Genomic DNA, 6,680 nt, shown 5'->3' with positions numbered 1-6,680 from the left:
TCAGCAATCAGGCCCTAGGTTCAAGACCCAGAAATGGCACAAAAAAAGACAAAAATAAGCTGAACAAGGTGGTGACACAGGCTTGTAATTTCAGCACTTGAGAGGCTGAGGCAAGAGAGTCACGAGTTCAGGGCATTCCTCAGCTACATAGTGAGATATTGTCTCAACAAAACAAAAACTTCCAAATAACAAAAACAAAAGCAGAAATAACTATAGATCTGAACTGAAATAAGCCATACACATACTTGATGCATGAGTTATAATTATCTGTTTCCATGGATTGTATATTGATACTCACATTTTTCTATAAGGTTCACTGTAAGATCTTTGGCTCCAGAGTCTGTGCTTTTCAGTTGCAGATAACACCAGGAGAGCAGGCTACCTTGCACAGATCAGAACAGAAAAAAAGAGCACAGAGCCAACTTCCCCTGGTGCCTCACTGAGCATCAACAGCTCACACTACAAAGAAACAGACAAACAGGAAATGTCCAAATAATGTTCCCAGAACTTGGGCAGGAAATATCTCTATAGAAGCAGCTGTCACTGGCAAAGCAAAAACAAAAAAAAAACCTATGTGTATGGGGCAAAGTTATGAAAGAGCTTTCAATCCAGAAGTGAACCAAGAAAAATGGTGTTAGGAAAACTTCCCTATTGCTCTGCAGTTTTGTGGAACCTATAAATATTCTTTTTGTTCCACAAGACATCTTCTGCACCCCAAGAAGCCCACCCCATTGTTCATCTCTTTCTTGTAATGAATCTTCTGTCTCTGGGCCCTTCTCCTGAGTCTTCAATCAACTCTCTTGCTAGCAGGGTTGAGGGAGAGTTGAAAAGAAGGTGTGAGTTTGATCAAGGTACATTGCATGAGTTTTATTTTGTTTTGTTTTTGTCAGTCGTAGGGCCTGCACTCTGGGCCTGGGCGCTGTCCCTCAGCTTTTCAGCTCAAGGTTAGACCTCTACTGCTTGTGCCACAATGCCACATCTGGCTTTTTCTGATTATGTGGTGCTGAGAAATCAAATCCAGGGCCTCATGCATGCAACGCAAGCACTCTACCACTGAGCCATCTTCCCAGCCCCTACATTGTATGAGTAAATGGACATGTCAAAATAAATCTACCCTGTACCACAAATTGATAATAAAATATGGAAAAAATAAAGATAATCCATCATTGAAGGACAACAATAGGAAAATCACATTTTCGAGCAATTCATTTGAAAATGAAAATATAAATTCAAACATCAAAAATTGTTATGCTATAGTCATGTGACCTCTTTACTAGGCTTAAACAACAATAACAACAACAAAAACAGAATTGCTAGTGATATCACTGATATTGTGTGACTGGGGGCAGTGATCTCACTAAATGTTAGCTCTTCATTTTTGGAAAAGTATGTCTAATTTCAGGCTAAAGACTAGTGTCAAGGTATTTGAAGAACTAGGAGCTACATATTGTTTTAAATGGTAAATATATATCACTAAAAAAAACAGAAGCATTTATTTGTTCTTTTGGTGGCAGTTCTGGAGCATGAGCTAAAGACCTGAGTGCTGTCCCTCAGCTTTTTTGCTTGAGGTTACTACTGCTCTATTACTTGAACCACATCTCTACTTCTGGCTTTTCTGGGGAGTGGGGGGAAAAGATGTGGTTAATTGGAGATAAAAAATTCTTATATTCTTTCCTGCCCAGACTGGCTTGGATCTCAGCTGTCTGATTAGCTGTAATCTCGCACCTGGTGAAACCTTTAATTTTTTTTTTTAATTTTTATTTTGCCAGTCCGGGACTTGAACTCAGGACCTGGGCACTGTCCCACAGCTTCTTTTGCTCATGGCTAGCACTCTACCACTTGAGCCACACCACCATTTCTGGCTTTTTCTATATATGTGGTAATGAGGAATCAAATCCCAGGCTTCCTGGATGCTAGACAAGCACTCTAGCACAAAGCCACATTCCCAGCCCAACCTTTAATTTTTAAAAGCGTAATTTCCAAAGGATTGAAATTGGACCACTGTGTGGAATCTCTCTATAAGGAGGATGTTTTTAGAAAACATAATATTTTAAGTTAGGAGAATTGACTAAATGACTACATAATTTAGAATTTGTATATGAAAGAAGTAGCCAAGTAGCTTGTAATCTTCCTACCATTGAAAATGCTTAGAGATGTCTGTTGAAGATGAACATGTATACTAATGAGCCCAAACTTTAGAAATGTCCATTCAATTTGTGTCTGATTTTTTTGTGTGCCTGAAAAAAAATTGTGCCTGTATATTGGAAGGGAAGATGGGATTTTCCCACTTTTTAATTTTATTTTAAAAACCTACTTGAAAATAATTCATTATCTTTTTGTAACTCTTTGTCATCTTTGTTCTTTGGACTTTCTCTGAAGGGGCATCTAACCTCCAGAGGGTCTGTCACATAAGAATTATGAAGTTGGAACTGGGAAGGTGACTCAGTGGTAGAGTGCTTGCCTTGCATGCTTGAGGCCCTCAGTTCGATTCCTCAGCACCACATAAGCAGAAAAATCTGGAAGTAGGGCTGAGACTCAAGTGGTAGAGTGCTAGTCTACAGCTGAAGAGCTGAGGGACAGCACCCAGACCCAGAGTTCAGGCCCTACGAACGACATACAAAAAAAAAATAAAGAAGAAGAATTATCAAGTAGCCGGGCATCAGTGGCTCAGGCCTATAATCCTAGATAATGAGGAGGCTGAGATCTGAAGATCGCAGTTCAAAGCCAGCCTGGGAAGAAAAGTCGTTAGACTCTTATCTCCAATAAATCACCAGAAAACCAGAAGTGGCACTGTGGCTCAAGTGGTAGTGCTCCCCTTGAGTTGAAGATCACAGGGACAGCGCCCATGCCCAGAGTTCAAGCCCCACGACCAACAAAAAAAAAAAAAAGAAGAAGAAGAAGAAGAACTATGAAGTGCCAAATGCTGTTGGCTCACACCTATAACACTACCTACTCAGGAGGCTGAGATCTGAGAATTGTGGTTCAAAGCCAGCCCAGGCAGGAAAGGCTGTGAGATTCTTATCTCCAATAAACCACCAGAAAACCAGAAGTGGCACTGTGGCTCACATGGTAGAGCGCTAGCCGTGAGTTGAAGAGCTGAGGGACAGCGCCCAAGCCCAGAGTTCAAGCCCCACAACCAACAAAACAAAACAAAACAAAAAACTATGAAATATGCTAATATTAGCACTGTCTGTAATTAATTCCTCCAAACTAGAGTCAACCCATATGCCTCTCCAAGTTAAGCAGATAATTATGGTATGTCATAAAGAGACTATTGTGGTACACCAGTGAATACAAATGACAACACATGAATGAACCTCAAAAACATTGTTAAACAAATCAAATATTTCACAGAAGATTGTATGCTATCAAGGTTAAAAAAAAAAAAAGCAATAACCAACACATTGTACAGGGATGACTAGAAAGAAAAACAAGGAACCTGTGAACACACACTTAAGAATGACACTACAGAGAATTGTTTTCACTTATTGTCCCTCCATATCTATTCTTTTGTGTGTGAACCACATTTTGAAATGGTCCCTTCATGCTGTGGCTTTGCTTTTCCTTTAGTCCCATTCTACTGTCTCTATTGGATCATTCCCAGTTACCACTTGGAGAGCAAAGCCTCTCCACTGAACCTCAGGCTCTGCAAACTCTGGCCCTCTTTAAGTTCTTTCCCTTTCTCTGCCAGAATTTCTTCCTGACACTCCTTCCTACTGTCCTGGTTACCTTCCTTGTAGATTTCCTCAAGATGCCCATGAGTGATGTGAGGCAGTCCCCAATCATGACTTCCTGTTCGTTACTGGTTACAAATCTTTAGCCACAATTTCTTTCTTTCTTTCTTTTTTTGGGTCTGGTTGTGGGGCTTGAACTCTGGGCCTGGGCGCTGTCCCTCAGCTCTGCAGCTCAATTTAGCCACAATTTCTATCTTGAGAATGCAACTAGGTCTTACCACCTTAAGGCCACTAAAACCATGAATACCACGTGTTCAGAATCTACCCATTATCAACCCCTTTTTAGTAACCTGTTCCTTCCATTTATCACAGGCCCACTGTAGGTGTACCTTCTTCCATTTGAAATGTCTCTAACTTCCTCTTTGCTTGTTTAAGCCTATTCAAAGTCCTTCACTGAGCTCAGCAATTGTTTTCCAAAATATTTTTCCCTAGTTGCCTTCCCTCTCCCTAGACCTGTGCTCATCCTTTGACAGCCTGATGTATGTACAAAACTATGTAATCACACATTTGTTTGGGCTCCTCTATCATTGTATCCTCAGTACCTAACGTGGGGCCTCACACACAACAGGCATTGGGTAGGCATTGTTGAACTAACAGACATGAGAATAAAGCTCAGGCTAGGTGTACTTTAGACCATTTTTACTTTTTTTTCTCCTAATGTAACTCTGTCTATCTCCCTCCCTATAACCATAAATGCTTGCTTTTATAAGAAGATAATTCAGTGGCTGCAATAATCTCTGGCCTAGAAAGTTTAATTGTATATGCAATTTCCTCTGTATCACAGATGAGAGAAAGGGAAGAAAGGTCAAGTACTTGATGTCGCAGTGGTAAGGGATTATGGGAAACTCTCTTGGACAGTCAGTGGGATTTCAGAGTTGAATGGCCCAGTTGAAGAGCCAGGTTTCAGTGTTGTTCCAGCATCTTGAGATCCTGTATCTATCAACTTATGAGAACCCTGAAGTTTTCTCTCAGTGGCTTTGACTGAGAATGGTAAGAACTTGAAGAAGTTTTTAGAGGTTGAAGAATATGCAGGATTGAGATATGCTACAAGAGAAAGAGAAAGTATAGAAAATGGCAGAAATAACAATGGAGATCAGCATGATCCGTGGTGAACTGGAAAGACAGCACATATCAATGATCTTGTAGTGAGAATTTTAAGGAGGACACAGAGATGGGCAGAATAGTCTAGACATATGAGAGAAAACTGATGTGATGGCAAAAACAATACTAAAAAAGTTAAGACTGTAGCAAGGTATGGTAGATCATGCTATAATCGCAGCTGTAGTTCAAGGAACACTCAGAAAAATGTTCACTATATCTTACCTTAAATGATAGCTTGGGGTGTACCTGCTTGCCACTATAGTTACTTGGGAGACCAGGACCAGGAGGATCTCAGTCCAGACCATGCAAAAACTGAGACACTATCCTCACAATGACAGGAGTAAAAAGGGCTAAGAGGCACAGCTAAGGTGGTAGGGCACTTGCTTAGCAAGAATGAGGCAGTGATTTCAAAGCCAGTACCATCAATCCCACCCACCCTCCAAAAAAAACCCACAGTAACTGTCTTATCACATACTCTTAAAGAAGCATGAGGTAAAGAATGGAGAAGAAAACAGGGTGTACCTCTCAAGCAGCCACAGAAAGGAGGGTATTCATGACAGCTAGGACTTCACCAATGTTCATGCCAGCAAGGTCACTTTTCTCAGGTATAAGTAGAAGGCCACCTGGATCTTTATCACTGAAAGGACACAAACTCACACCTGTTTGTAGGAAGAGGCTTTTCCTGGTCAGGTTCCAATAAAGAACACAGAGAGATATCAGCATCAGTTCTATGAAATAGAGGGGACTGGGTCAGGAAGACAAATGGTAGTTACAACTAGGACTATGTCCTATGTCCTTCCAAAAGCACAGGCACATAAATACCTTGATATAAGTGTTAAATATATCTGATATCATGACTCGTAACTCAACAATCCAGGCTAACAATCCCTGTATCTTCAAATGTTCTTCATGCAACACCTCCAGGACCTATCATCATCTTCGTTAACTGATTCTGAAAGCATTTTATACAAATAGCCCTAAATCTGTCATCCATACCAGATAGTCCAACTTGTAAGCAGATGCTCAGTTCCCTCCCTCCTTCAAGAGTCTGTGCCTCCATTAAGGAACTCTACAGTCCCATCTGCTTTTCTGATGGGACTGTAAGTCTCCATATACTCTCTTCCTGGAATGTTTCTTTCTATACATTACTACTCTGCATTTTCAGTTGTTGTAATCGAAGACTGAGGACCCCAAACTCTTTTGGTTTTAGTTTTTGTCTTTGATATTTAATTAGAGACTGAAGGTCTGAAGAAGTTTTCACTGGGTTCAATACTACCTTGTCTTATAAGGGCCTTGGATTAAGGTCTTGAGAAGAGTATCAGTCTATCACTATTTTAGTCATTCTCATGCCTAGTAGGAACTCGAGAATCTCTCTAAATTCTGGGTAGGAGAAGCACTACTCCGAAAGCACAGAAGGAAGGACTAGTTAAAGAAAAATAACTACAGATGTTAGAATTATTCAATAATTGAGGAGAATCGAACTTACCTAAAATATGTGCACAGTGAATGGAATGTGAGCTGCAGGGACTGCTTATGATCTTGCTCAGTGATATTCTTCTAGAAAGCCAGGAAAAGGACATTTAGAAAATTTACTTCATGACACTCCACAGACATATGGTACCATGAAATAACATCACATACTTGTCCCAAGTATGAGGAGAGCAGATTCAGCAGACCACTTTGTGGCAGTGAACTAAACCCCTGTCCAGTATCAGGAGAGGGAAAAACCTACTACTTAAACAAAAGGTGGCAGATAAGTTTAGTTTATGCCCAAGGTAATATCTGCAAGTTTTCCTTCTGGAAGGTTTGACCCAATAGTTGAAGAAGCTGACTTCTAAAAGATAT

At 40.4% G+C, this 6,680-nt stretch overlaps 1 long non-coding RNA gene across 1 annotated transcript; it reads right to left on the bottom strand.

Annotated features, from left to right (window-relative positions):
* Positions 1–406: 406 nt before the first annotated feature.
* On the bottom strand, positions 407–6,393 carry LOC122106436. The gene is made up of 3 exons (XR_006147181.1): positions 6,322–6,393; positions 5,358–5,472; positions 407–459 (listed from the first exon to the last, which is right to left on the bottom strand). It is a non-coding gene; the product is annotated as an uncharacterized LOC122106436 (long non-coding RNA).
* Positions 6,394–6,680: the final 287 nt, after the last annotated feature.

This window comes from Dipodomys spectabilis, unplaced genomic scaffold (genome assembly GCF_019054845.1).
Source record: "Dipodomys spectabilis isolate Male_0828 unplaced genomic scaffold, ASM1905484v1 ptg000041l, whole genome shotgun sequence".
Classification (NCBI taxonomy): Eukaryota; Metazoa; Chordata; class Mammalia; order Rodentia; family Heteromyidae; genus Dipodomys; species Dipodomys spectabilis.
This window is presented reverse-complemented; position numbering and strand designations above follow the sequence as displayed.